The sequence below is a fragment of the Anas acuta genome, chromosome 3 (assembly GCF_963932015.1).
Source record: "Anas acuta chromosome 3, bAnaAcu1.1, whole genome shotgun sequence".
Classification (NCBI taxonomy): Eukaryota; Metazoa; Chordata; class Aves; order Anseriformes; family Anatidae; genus Anas; species Anas acuta.
This window is the reverse complement of record NC_088981.1, coordinates 90,366,785-90,380,104: the sequence shown is the minus strand read 5'-3', so window position 1 is coordinate 90,380,104 and position 13,320 is coordinate 90,366,785. Positions and strand designations below refer to the sequence as shown.

General features: G+C 38.8%; 1 protein-coding gene across 2 annotated transcripts in view; it reads right to left on the bottom strand.

Moving 5' to 3' along the window:
• Nucleotides 1-13,320, bottom strand: part of EYS (eyes shut homolog) — an 830,760-nt gene that overhangs the window by 520,098 nt on the left and 297,342 nt on the right. The window contains exon 1 of one of the 2 annotated variants that reach the window (XR_011095298.1): nucleotides 4,561-4,690. The exons of the other annotated variant lie outside the window; for it this stretch is intronic. The gene's annotated coding sequence lies outside the window, so the exon portion shown is untranslated. Of the gene's footprint in view, nucleotides 1-4,560; nucleotides 4,691-13,320 lie in introns of those variants that run through there. 2 annotated transcript variants of the gene reach the window in all.

Genomic DNA, 13,320 nt, shown 5'->3' with positions numbered 1-13,320 from the left:
TCACTAGCATATCTTCACCCAGTTAACTGTGTGGGTGGTTAAGAAAGCATTATTTGAGAATATTTGCATATTTTCCCTTCTCTAACACTGTAAATGAAGAATTAATCATTTTCTTAAGCCTTAGTCTATGTTATTTTACTGGAAAATGGCAAATGAACATCTGGCAAATCGAAACTACAATGAAAAAGGTTCATCACACACAACAAGGATCTGAATTATGAGCATGCTAATCTTCAAACCTGTACTTTGCACGCGTAGGTGAAGAAGAGTTTAACAGAGCTACACTGCAAATATTTTTTCCTAGAGAAGAATTTAAAAAAATCACTTTTGAAGGGCATTTTTGGGGGGGGGTGTTACCGTAGTTTATTTCTTGGCAATCAGAAAGGATAAAAAATGTTGCCTGGAAAGGAAATGCAGAAATCTCAATTTCTTCTCCATGTTCTGAGCTCTTACGTCAGACTGTGCTTCCTGTGGTGCACCTCTTTTTCCATTAAGGAAAATCAGGAAGAGCGTATCATAGGATTGCTCACCACTGCCACATACTGGAAGATGTTCTCCAGCAAAAAATCCCAAATTCGCCTTTGAGATTTTTTTCTCCCTGAAAAACGATGATATTTTTGCCTCTACAGAAAATGATTCATCACAAAATTCTGTTCTGTTGGAAGCATTTTTTCCTAGAGAACACCTTCACAACACTTAACTTTCAGTGCTAACAGTAGTCCATTTAACCTTGTGAAATAAACATGAATGTAAAAACAAGCATCTGTGAAAATCGTATTCGCAATTGCTCTTAATCATACTGAGCTCCTAACATTATTTAGGCAGTCTTTTCTGTTGATGTAAAGGTTTTCAACAAATTGCTACTTTCAGGCTTCACTTGTAAGTAATTATTGATTTAACCATTTATAGAACCACACTTACACACTGGCTAACAAAACTAGGTTTTTCCCTCATTTTTCATTATGACATTGTTTTTATTATGCAAGCCTTCATATATTTATCCTAAATAAATTAGCTTATTTAATCAAAAACAAAAGCCAACAAAAGAACAGAACATCTTCAGTTGGTTTAACCCTTACTTTAACCTTTAGTAGAAAACCAATTAAAACAAGACCTGTGCAGAGTAAAGTCCCAGTAATTACACTACCTGCCACTTTCACAATAATGAATTTACCTGTTCCTCACAGTGTGTAGGAACAGTGATTTTATTTATAGTGCTGCTCTACAAGAAAAAAATCTGACTTGTGAGATCAGAAAAAAAGTCTGCAATTGGCCTTGTTCTTTCCTAGTGTTAAAGGCACACGTGACTTAGTTCACAGATTAAGTCAGATCATTCACTTCATGGAAAAGAAATATTTTGGGGGTAAGTGCAATATGGTTTGCAATAAAAGCATTTAAATTAACTGGATAAACAATTGTAACTAATAAGAGACTAAAATGAAAAGTAAATACAAAGGACAGATTCAGAAGTGTAGAAAAACCACAAAAAGTCTGTTTTCTAGACTGTACTACAACAACTGAATCACTCAGGTAGAACCTACACAATTACAAAGCCGAAGTGATTTTTGCACTAACCACTGCAAAACAAGAAATATTAAGTTCAATACATTAATACTAAACACTGTCTACTGAGGTTGAGATAGCAATGTGGATTTTTAGAAGCTAATCCACTACTTTAATTCATACATTCTTCCCCAAAATGACAAGTCAAAAATGCTAACCAGTATACCTACTTGTCCTTCCAAATCTACTTATCTTCTGCACCCTGAGTTATTATAAATTATACATTATCTGATATTAATGATAAAAGTGTTCCTTTTATTTAAATTTTAAGCAAGGCTTACAGAAGAAACAAAGAACATTTTTAATTTGCTTATCTCTCCAGCCTTTTGAATAATTAATCATTTAAATTAGCAAGACAGTATATTTAAAACAGCTAGTACAGGCTGTTTTGATCAACTGTAACCTGTTCTTGCCTTGCAGTGCAAGACTGTTACATTTCTGTATAGCAAACAAACACATGTGAAGGTACAGTATTTTTTTTCCTGTCAATAGAACACCAGTAGCAAACAGAGGCTTACATTTTCATTTAATGTGTCCTCCAAGTTAAAATACATCTTGTTTCTAGACATACTGCGTATTTACAACTCTAACTACACTGTACTGTAATTTGTGACCACCAGGAAAATTACCTTAAATAGGAATACTAGTTATTTGCACTGCACGCCTTCATATACAACCATTTCATTGAACAGTGGCTTTATAATAAATTCATTATCATCATTGCCTTCAACACTGAACATTTTAAAGCAAGACTTTTGTAAAATGGATACTTCTCTGAAAGTATAGGGTTTTTAAAATTAAATCATGACCAATAAGACTTCAAGTTACTTTAGATTTCACATTGCTATTAGAAACAACTTGTGCCTTTAATTATTCCATCACCACACAGATATGAGAGTTCTCATGGTGCAACTCAAATTTTGATGGGGTTAGGTTTGTTATTTTTTATGGAGATTTATCTGCAACATAGCTTTTACTCATTGATACAGGTTTTCTATTTCAGAGAAAACTGGGAAGAATTTTTACCAAATTGGGAATGACTCTGAGGAAATTTTTTTAATTGTTTTCAGAAATACAGTTCTAAATACTCCTACTGTAATCGCATTAGAATTAGTTTTATAGTAACAAACCAAGTCTTATATAATGAATAACTGATACATTTTTGTCTCTATTTTCTAACCTCCGCCATTTATCCTTTTCATACCTTTCTTCCATTCTTCTAGAGAGAGTACTTACTAGAAGAAACGTGTCAAAGAAGCCACCTTCAAGGTGACAAGTACCGAACAGCAAAGGAAAACTAATGAGAAACAACTGTAAGTTATTCAAGCAAAATAAACCAAACAGCTACTCCAGACAGTGACAGACATTTGAATAGCAGGGTTTGATCAGTGCATTTGGTTTGACATTTACCTCAATTTTTCAATGAATAATTAAAGGTCATAAACACACTCCTAGTATGCAGAAACAACTTGACTCATTTAAGGCTTGGTCTGGAACTTTTCCATTCGCCCCTAGATCTCTGGTTCAGGGAGAGCTACAGGAGTTAAACAGGGTATTGCACAGGGGTAGCCTATACCCTGGCAGACAGAAATAATGCTTTGCTTCTAAGTTTCAAATTTGGTGTTGCTGCTAGTAGCTTTTTTATTTAAAGTATGACCAAATAATAAAACACATACTGTTTTCCCTGAAACTGCACTACCATACCTGCATATAATAGTTGATTCAAACATAGATCTCTAACATACAACCATTACCATCTCAGGACATTTCATACATCACCAAGTCCCATTCTTGCCAACATCAGACTCAAAAATAGGGGAAGGCTAAAGAAACAGGCTGTTCTAAAGATACTTCAGCCAAATTTTCTTAGAAGCATTGATACCTTCACAGGATTATTTGATGTCAACTCTTCTCTTTTGAAATTTCACTCATCTCTACTTTAAATTCATAGATCATTTCAGTACAAATAAATCATATTATACGTTCATGTGGTGTCTCTATCATATCTAAGAGGTGCCAAGTTTAGGCAATTTCTGCAATAAATTTTATCAATCTAATCTAATATTATCATTGGGAAGAATAAGGAGGTTTCAAAGTCCTACACAAACTTTAAGTGATATTATTCCCCAAACTAAAAGCCACAAGACACAAGGATAAGCTCTGGTGATGAATGTAAGATGGCTGACAAACCAGCTCAGCTGCACAAAGGACATTTATTTATAACATAGCAACAAGGAATCTATGAAAAATTAAGTATGAGGAGTATGAAAAAAGAATAAATGAGTGCCGTGAGTTAAAAATGTGGGAATAAAAATGCTGTTTTGGCACAGTTACATTGTTTAAAGCGAAGGGATGTGTTATTGGGGTATACTTGTAGTGATAAGAAAGCTTAACAGATGACCTTGTAAAGTGCAGACAACTGGACTCCCTAGAGCAACTAGGCAAAAATCAGGGTGTCAAGTCAGATAAGTGAAGAAGAATTACTGCCTCAAAGAGTAACGAAGTCAAAAGAAATATAAAATAACAGGCCAGCAACAGAGAGCCATGTGTTTTCTGCAAAGCATCAGATGGGTGGTAAACCTGGATTACCCAGTCAGCAGGGAAACAGGGGAGGGTCCCATCCTTCAAAAAAAAAAAAGTATATAAACTGTGTTATGGAACTATTGGGTGTGCTCCTGCTTGTGGGTTGCCCACTATTGCAATCGTGAGTAAGATTGGTACTTCACTGAGATTCTCACCTGAGCCCATGTTATTGGCTACACAGAATTGCATATAAAAACACACAGACATGCATACACCAAGAAACAAAATAAAAAAAAAAAAAAAAAACAACAAAACAAAACACTCAGGCTTCCCTTGACCAAATAAGAGCCAATCAGCCTCAGCTAGTTACAGCCTTCTTAATTTAAATCAAGTTCTTCAGAAATTCAGCTTCCAGTCCAAGTCTCCTAAACTAAAATCACACACCAGTCAAGCAGTAACTCTGCACTTTAGTACCTCACAGCAGTCCTGAATCGCCTCTGGTTCCTCCCGGCAGGATCCACTTGTTGGTCTCCTCCCGGCCAGCAACACTGCCATGCGGCAGCGCAGCCCAGCACACACCCAACTCCCCACCGACCGCCTGCTGCAAATGGCCGCACACGTGTCCCGCGGAGAACTTTCTAGGGTGGGGGGGCGGGAATGCCTGAGCAGTGACAGCCAATCGCCAGGCACCGCGGGAAATTCAGCCAATCAAAACCGAGGATTCGCTGTGACTGACAGGGGTTGGCAGCAATCTGCGAGGGTGGTGGTTGAAGTGTGTGAGGGTACCACAGGTGATGACAGGACCCGGCCCAGCCCCGCCGCCATGACCAGACCCCGCTGTATCCGTATCACCTCCTGTCTGTCCTCTATTGCCCCTGCCCCTCCCGCTTCTTTCCAGTCTGTCCCAGCTCTTGATGAGGGACATTTGCCCTGGCCTGCTCAGCTTCTCTCCCAGTCTGCCTCTGTGGAAGGCAGGGAACCATTGTTACTCATTAGCATTAAAAACACACCTATGTCTAAAAGTATTTCAGAGTTTGAGCCCATTAAGTCCTCACGCTGCCACTTCAGTCCCATTTGGCCCGAAGTCTGAGTGCTCCTTTCCTCAGCAGATCGTGCTGGTGACTGGAAGCAGCCCTCCCCAGGCCAGAGCCTGCAAGGGTGTATTTTCAAATAAAATGGGTGGTGCTAGTACAAGGCTATTAGTATGCAAATGAAGATGCAAAGCACAAAATATGAAGTAGTAGGAAATCACAAAATTGCACAAACACAGATATAAATGAGGTGTGCATTGGAAGTCAGGTGTCTGGAAGAATATATTCACGTTCAGGGGTTACATTTGCAATTCATAGGGCATAATTGTGCTGGTGTTCTTTGCCTTTTTAATTGGATCAACAAGCACAGGAGTCCAAAACCTGGTGGAAACTCCCCCATGTATTTAGTTCATACAAACAGTTGATTGTTAATGACCTGATAAGATCGTGCGTGCCTTTATGAGGAAGCCCAGCATCTTTTTTGCTGGGACTTTTGTCATGGGGAGCCCAGGACTTCAGCCTCTTCAGTGCCTTGGTTTCTGCCCTCAGACAGGTCACGTTCCCCAAGAGGAGAATCTGAGTGTCCCTGGACTCTGAGTCACTAAAGGCAGCAAAATTTTATCCCAGAACAAAACATAACACAACACAGCACTGCAGTTACTTGTATGTGATACACAGCCTCTGCATTGCAAACTAAACCTCAATGCTCTTTTCATTGTTTCTTCACCCACAGTCTTTCATTACCAAAACTAAGAGTACTTGGTTCTCTGATAATGTACAACTGAAGTTGGTTCACACACTAACGACTTGGAAGAGTCTGTTTAGTCACCTTGTGATATCTGTATTCATAAGTTAAAAGATAGTAGTAGTTTCTGATTTGTTACAGGAATCAGTGCTTTCTGGGAAAGGCACAAATTCTGGCCACTGGTTTTATTTGTTATCTAACTGTTGTAGTTTAGCCCCAGCAGGCAGCTCAGCCCCACACAGCTGTTTGCTCCCTCTCCCTGGGTGGGATATGGGAGAGAACTGGAAAGGTAAAAGTGCAAGCGCTCATGGGCTAAGACAAAGACAGTTTACTAGGTAAAGCAAAAGCCATGCACACAGGCAAAGTAGAACAAGGAGTTTGTTCGCTACTTCCCAGCTGATCAGCCACTTCCAGGAAAACAGGGCTCATCACATATAACAGTTTCTTGTGAAGACGAACACCATCTCTTAAAACACAACCCCCTTCCTCCTTCTATTGCTGAGCATGACACCACCTGGTGTGGGACATCCCTTTGGCCAGCCTAGCCAGCTGTCCTGGCTTTGTCCCCTCCGGTGCCCCCCCAGCCTCCTTGCTGGCAGGGCAGCAACAGGAGCCAGAGCCTTTGGCTCTGTGTAAGCACTGCTCTACAACAGCTAAGCATTGGTGTCTTATCACCACTATTTTCATCAAAAATCCAAAACACAGTATCCTGTGAGCCTCTACAAAGAAATAAGTTAGAGCCAAGTGCAAGAATTAGAGTCAAATTCTTTTACTGAAAAATCAGAGTAATCAGCATGATTTTTTCTAAAAATTGTACGTCAACTAGAATATGAATAAAGATGATATAGAACAGGATGCAAACGTGAATACTGAGATACATGTTAACTAGCTAATGTTCGTCACAATTTTAAAGTTACATTTTACTACAAGAAAGAGAGAAAAACAAAAGGGAGCTGCAAAAATTGCAGGCACATTAGATAAACTGAGCGTTAGCATTGTAACTAACCCCTGTGGTAGTTTCACACTAATGGGAAGCTAGATTTTACCACACTGCTATCTCACTCCTCCTTCTCAAAAGAACAAGTGGAGGAACTATGATGGAAAAAAAAAGGCTGATGGGTTGACAGAAGGATGGGGGAGATCCTGCACCAATTGCTGTCGTTGGAAAAACAGACTCAGCATAAAGAACATTAATTTATTTTATTGCCCATTGCTAATACCAAACTGGAGAAGTGAGAACTAAAAACACCTTACCCCTCCCATCCACACTCTTCATTCTGAACAGCACAGGGTAACAGGGAAAGGGGCCTGCTGTCGGTCCCTGATGCTTCCTCTCCCCCGCTCCTTCACAGTCACTCTCTGCCCCTGCTCCACATGGGGTCCCTCCCATGGGATGCTGTCTTTCCCGAAATGAGCCTGCGGGGGCTGCCCACAGGCAGCAGCTCTTCAAGAACTGCTCCCACATGGCTCCATACCACGGGGTCCATCCCCCAGGAGCAAACTGCTCCAGCACGGGTCCCCCACATGTGGGCGGCAGCTCCCCCCAGACCCCCTGGTCCTACATGGGCTCCTCTCCACGGGCTGCAGCTCCAGCCTGGGGACTGCTCCTGCAGGAGCTCTCCATGGGCCGCAGCCTCCTCCAAGCCACATCCACCTGCTCCACCGGGGGCTCCTCCACCCATGGGGGGGCTGCAGCGTGGAGATCTGCTCCATGTGGGACCCATGGGCTGCAGGGGGACAGCCTGCTCCACCAGGGGCCTCTCCATAGGCCGCAGGGAAACTTTTGCTGTGTGCCTGGAGCACCTCCTGCCCTCCTGCTGCAGTGACCTTGGGGGCTGCAAAGCTGGTTCTCTCTTATTTCTCACTCCTCTCTCCCAGCTGCTGTTGTGCAGCAGTATTTTTTTTCCCTTCCTTCAATCCACACTCCAAGAGGCCCTCCCAGTGTTGCTCCCTGGCTTGGTTCTGGCCAGTGCAGGGTCTGTTTTGGAGTCAGCTGGAGCTGGCTCTGATCTGACACTGGGGCAGCTGCTGGGCTCTGCTCACAGAGGCCACTCCCGCAGCTCCCTGCTACAAAAACCTTGTCATGGAAGCCCAATAGAACCCCAAATGTTTTTAGAAACTTTTTCCAGTCGTGTTTTTTTCCCCCTCTCTTCGTTTGCATGTGTTTGTCTTTGTTGTGAAAATCAGAACACGACTTTATAGCAGCAGTAGCTCCAGATTTAATAACCCATTTCTCTTTTTCTTAAAAAAATGCAAGTTAATTCCAGATTACTACCATATAAAAGTGCTATTAAGGAAGAATTTTCATTATAAAAAATATATACAGATAAGAGAAAACGGAATAGCAATGTTCTTACAATAAAGTCCTTAACTAATACTCTACATTCAAGTGTCAACTATCTTCGCCCATTTTTCTGTTTTCTTAACACCTAGTTGAAATGAATTTTAATAGAACTTGGGATGAAACAATAAAACCTTCAATAATTTGTGCTGCAATTAGACTCCACTGTGACCTTATGAAAATTACGCTTTATGAAATTATGACCTCAGATTTTATGATTCTATCCATATTTGGTATGGTAGAGGTTAACAACTCTTTGCCTGTTAGCTCATATTTCGTCTGAGAGAAAGAAAAGGCTCTTCTATTTGATAGCAGCAAATTTAAAGACTTTTATTCTAATCTTGTAAGGCAGTAAAAATATTTAATCTTAGCTATAATTTCTTCTGTCTCATTTCCACTCCCTGGGAGAGCTTGATGTTATTAAGGGAAATTTTCTGTAATTAGCATGTTGTGGGATTTCCTGGAGTTTGTTTCTTCTTCCTGTAATGAAGTTCTGTTTTTGAATATTGATGGTGCTTGCTTACACAACTTCTGGATGCGCCACACCTTTTACAAGCACTGCAAACACCAAACACATTCTCCTTATTAAATCTATTACAATTTATGACACTGGTGCATGAATGGGGCTTTTCTTCCTTCTTGGGATTTCAGCAGCATTTCAACGTGCAATCTCACCAACAAGCCACAGAAAGATTATTGTATCTGAAATTTGCTTAAAAATCAATGACATTTCTTCTTTTTCTACCTGTGTAGGTACAGCTGTGTGATCATTTGGCCACTGATTCTTGTTTTCCATTTCTTCTGCCCTTTCTCTCCCCACTCTAATGGAGAATAAATCCCATCCTTTTATTTTGCTTATGAAATCCTGTATAGGCCTCCTGAGGAACTGGGTGAAGTTACGGACTTGTACAGCCATTGCAGCTAATGCAAGGTTTGTAAAAGTTGCTATCAGACACTAAACAAACAAACAAAAAATGGATTGCAAGACTGATGGGGAATACGAAGAGATGGTGGACTCCAAACCTAAAATTATGCTCTGGTTATCTTAACGACCTAGGGAGCATTAAAAGAGGATAAACAGTAGCAAAATAGGAAGGGAGAGCTAGATAGGGAACTAAAGCAATGAGAGCATAAAAGGACATAATCTCTTACTAAGCAATTTGTGTAGTATTTGTAGATCTTTCACAAATCTGATTTTGATAATACTCTGATAATGAATTGAATTATGAAATGAGGGATGCTGTGGAGAAACAAGTGTACTGCAGGTGGGAGAAAAAGGCTGTGAGAGCCCTGTGAGAACTCTGGACCTAAGAGGTCATCATAATATATCACTCACTGGTCTTCTGAGGCCCATAAACTTCGGACCATGGTTTGTCAAGACACACATGCAAGATCCCCACTCTCCCTTTTTCACCTACAGTGTCTTCTCTTTTTGTTCTCAAGATACAGCAATATTATACAACAGTATTTTAAGATGCTTAAGCCTGAAAAACATAAACACATTCAGATACAACAATTCAATTTGGTTAAATGAAGAAAAAATAGAAAATTAGGTTTTGACACACTTAAGGACACAAACTGCTCTTGCCATTGCTGGAGGAGTTCTCTCCATGCAGTTTCAAATAGAAGGCATCTAAAGAATATGCTACCATTACATGTTATTTTCAAATATTACTTGCTTTTGTGGAATTCCCCCAAATTTTCTATTTCAGCCTTTCTAAAGCAACACCAAGGTCATGCTTCTACAAAACTCTGGCATGTGTTACTTACTGAAAGTTGTTCTATTTGTTTATAACTACAAATTTTAAAAATAATGTTTTATAATAATATAATATTATATAACAATTTAAAAATAATAGCCAGGGGAAGAACTTGGGGTGGGGTGCATTTTTGCACGGGTTGTATACTTTTACTTAAAATATCTTAATAAGGATGTTGAAGTAAAATAGAGCAGGCACTTATCTGTCATCTAAAAATTAGATTTCAATTTCTTTTTACTTCACACAGCTTGCTATATTCTATATGTGGCTTTTTCAGTCTTCTGACTTTGATTGCAAAGTGGAAACTAAAATGATAAGGATGAAACAGCATATGATTTAATTTAACTTTGTGGATGAAATTAATATTACTAGGTGCATCTGATTTTTTTTTTCCTTCTCTTTACTTAATAGAAGCCATTAGTATTTACTTTTAAAAAGTGCAGTATCTGTGTCCAAGAACCTTTTACACGGCCTGAAGCTCTTCACCATCTAGTTATAATGTGAAAATTGAGTAAAATGAGTCCAATATTGGATACTTCCATCACTGAGACAGAAGCTTAATATATTAGGGACCAATTATTTTATACTGCTGACATGAACTTGAGGCTCAGCTTTCTTAAAGGGGAGGCATACAGCTGGGATACTGCAGAAAGTGAGGGCAAGAATTTTTTTATTGGCTTTCACTTGCCATGAAAGTGGTGGCAATTTACTTCAGCACAGACAGGGTATAGCTTACTTTCCCAGTAATAACAACTCACATGCCAAAGCTGGCCTAAAGAAAGCAGGATAGGGTGTTCCTGTCAAAAGACAAATGAGTTATGGTTACAGAATTTTATACTAAGAGATAAAGGTAGAGATGAAGGGATGGAAATTCAATACTGAGAGGAAAGAAATTGGACCGGCTTCTTTGTATCAGATGTTTTAATAGGTGGATAGCTGCAGAATTGTTTAAGATACAAATGTTAATAAATTGTTTTTCTCTGATTAAATGATTGTTGCCAAAAAGTGCACAAAGGAGCTAGAAAATATCACTGTTTAAGCATTCTGAAAGTTGAAAGGTATTTTATAAATAAAAATGGTTTCAAGAATTGTTTCTGCTCTTGTTTTCATTTGCATAATGTGCTTATAATCTTCTGAAAGCTAATACAGCACAAGAAAACAAAGCAGGGCTCTAACATTCTGTACATTGAGAAATAAGGAGATAATGAAGTGCAGCAGAGCATCTTGCTGTTTTGGTATTTCATTAAACACGCATACTGTTAGCAAGAATAAAGAATATTTGTTTACTGATAAGTATGGAAAAAGCCAGCATAAGCATTATTCTGGATTAGTTACTAAATAATAAATGAGGAAGGAGGTCTCAATTTTATAAGTCAAACAGGATAGAGCTTATTTAGAATACAAGCCCTCAATTCATGATTAGTCCTTTCATTTAAAAATGAAGATCAGAAGCAGACTGGGATCTTCATCTGAAGTTAAAAAAGATATTTTAAAAAGAAAAAAAAAATCAGAATGACCATGCTGTTAGTAAGCAATTACAGAAAAACAAGAAGTAACTGTATGCACACACACATGCATGCACACATAATCTTTGTAGGAGATGAGGACTTTGTGTTCATATTTAATTATTTCAGAAACATATTAAACTTCTTTCTGTGTACTCTCTTCCCCATGGAAAGCCTAAATATAGGAGAAAGAAGAAAAGCTCATTTGACCCCCAAATGTCTAAAAAGCCAAACAAGTGTGAATATGTAGTACTTAATGGTCACTTGAATAAACTGTGACACTATACTGAGCAGTAGAGAACTGAATTTTAAGGATAAAACAATGCTTTACATTAGGAGTATGTGACCAAAACTAGAATCAAGAAGCAGAAGCAGAGTCAAGAAGTGAAAAAATTGCCAGGGACAAGATAAAGGAGGTGGTTGTCATTAGGCCACGGAAGGACTGTGTGAAGCAACAAATAAAAAAGAGCAAAGGGGACTAATTGCTTTCTCTTCTTCTCTTTCTTCCCTCAGCACATGATTCACTAAGAGAAACCCTGCTCTTCTAGTAGTAAAATTTTAAATTAAATTTGGTTACTCAAGGGCAGAGCAGATCAAGGTGGACTTACTTGAGTTGTCTCACAGGAACAGGTATTGGATTTTGTTTAGAGGGGACAAGGTTGTGATCCACCTGCTAAATTCACTTCTGCATAAATGTAGGCTTTTAATGCTACAGATAAGACAATCACGTAGTGTCTTAGGATAATAAGACTTTCATTGCTATTTTAAGACAGTGATTCTACATGACAGAGAGTTTATTTAATCATTTGAATATAACTATTACTCGATATTAAAAAAGATCTTGTTGCTTCAATCTCACCGATAATTATGTATTTTTATCACCTTCCTAAAAGAAGAAAATTCCTCTTTTTGCTCCATCCTTCCATTTGCTTTCAAACTTGAAACAAGAATAATATAGTGGGGCAAGGATATAATTTCTTTCATAGCTTTGCCTGAACAGCAACTTTGAACTACTCTGAAGCAACAGTTACGTCTATGCTAGCCAGTTAAACAGTGTCCTGGCACTAAAGCTTGATAATTTCTACCATTAAAGCATTAGAATGATCTGGTCCCTAGAATGTTTCCTTCCTGGGTCAACTAGTGCACTTTGAAATGCTTCTGAGGCACAGTTCAGGACTAACCGTGGCCAGGACACATTCCCAAGAGCCAATTTCTCAGTTATAGCCATTTAAGTATTGCTGTGACTTTTACATTTCTGGAGAATGACATTTTCCCAGAAATTAAATCTGCAGTGCATTTTTCTCTCACCTACAGGTTAGAGAGAGAAGTATATGAGAAAATGTACTCTGATGTACCCTTGGTAAATAAAACTTGACTTTATTTGATGTGTGTTCTGCTTATCTGCCAGTTTAGAGACAGAAGGAAATGTCTGGGTTTGAAAATCTAGTATATCATAATGAAGAGGAAAAAATCACACATTTGACAGCAACAGTGAAATAATCTCAGAGATTTTAAAAGAGAAGATTTATACAACTGTCATAAGGAGGAACTTAATGTTATATTCAGTAACGATGGAGGGGGGAAACCTACGACTTTGTAAAGGATGGATTTTCTTATACTAGCATACATAAGTCAGTATGCTTGAACCGGATCAAAACCAGTGTTATAGGAAATTTAACACTCGGACATTAATTATTGGGCTTTATAATACATTTCTTTTTTTGTTTGATGCTAAGCTCAGTATCAGTCAATAATGTGCCCTCATAGCCAAGAGGCCAACTGTATTCTGGGATGCATTAAGCACAGCATAGCTACTTGGTGAAAAAAAATGACTATCCCACTATACTCGACA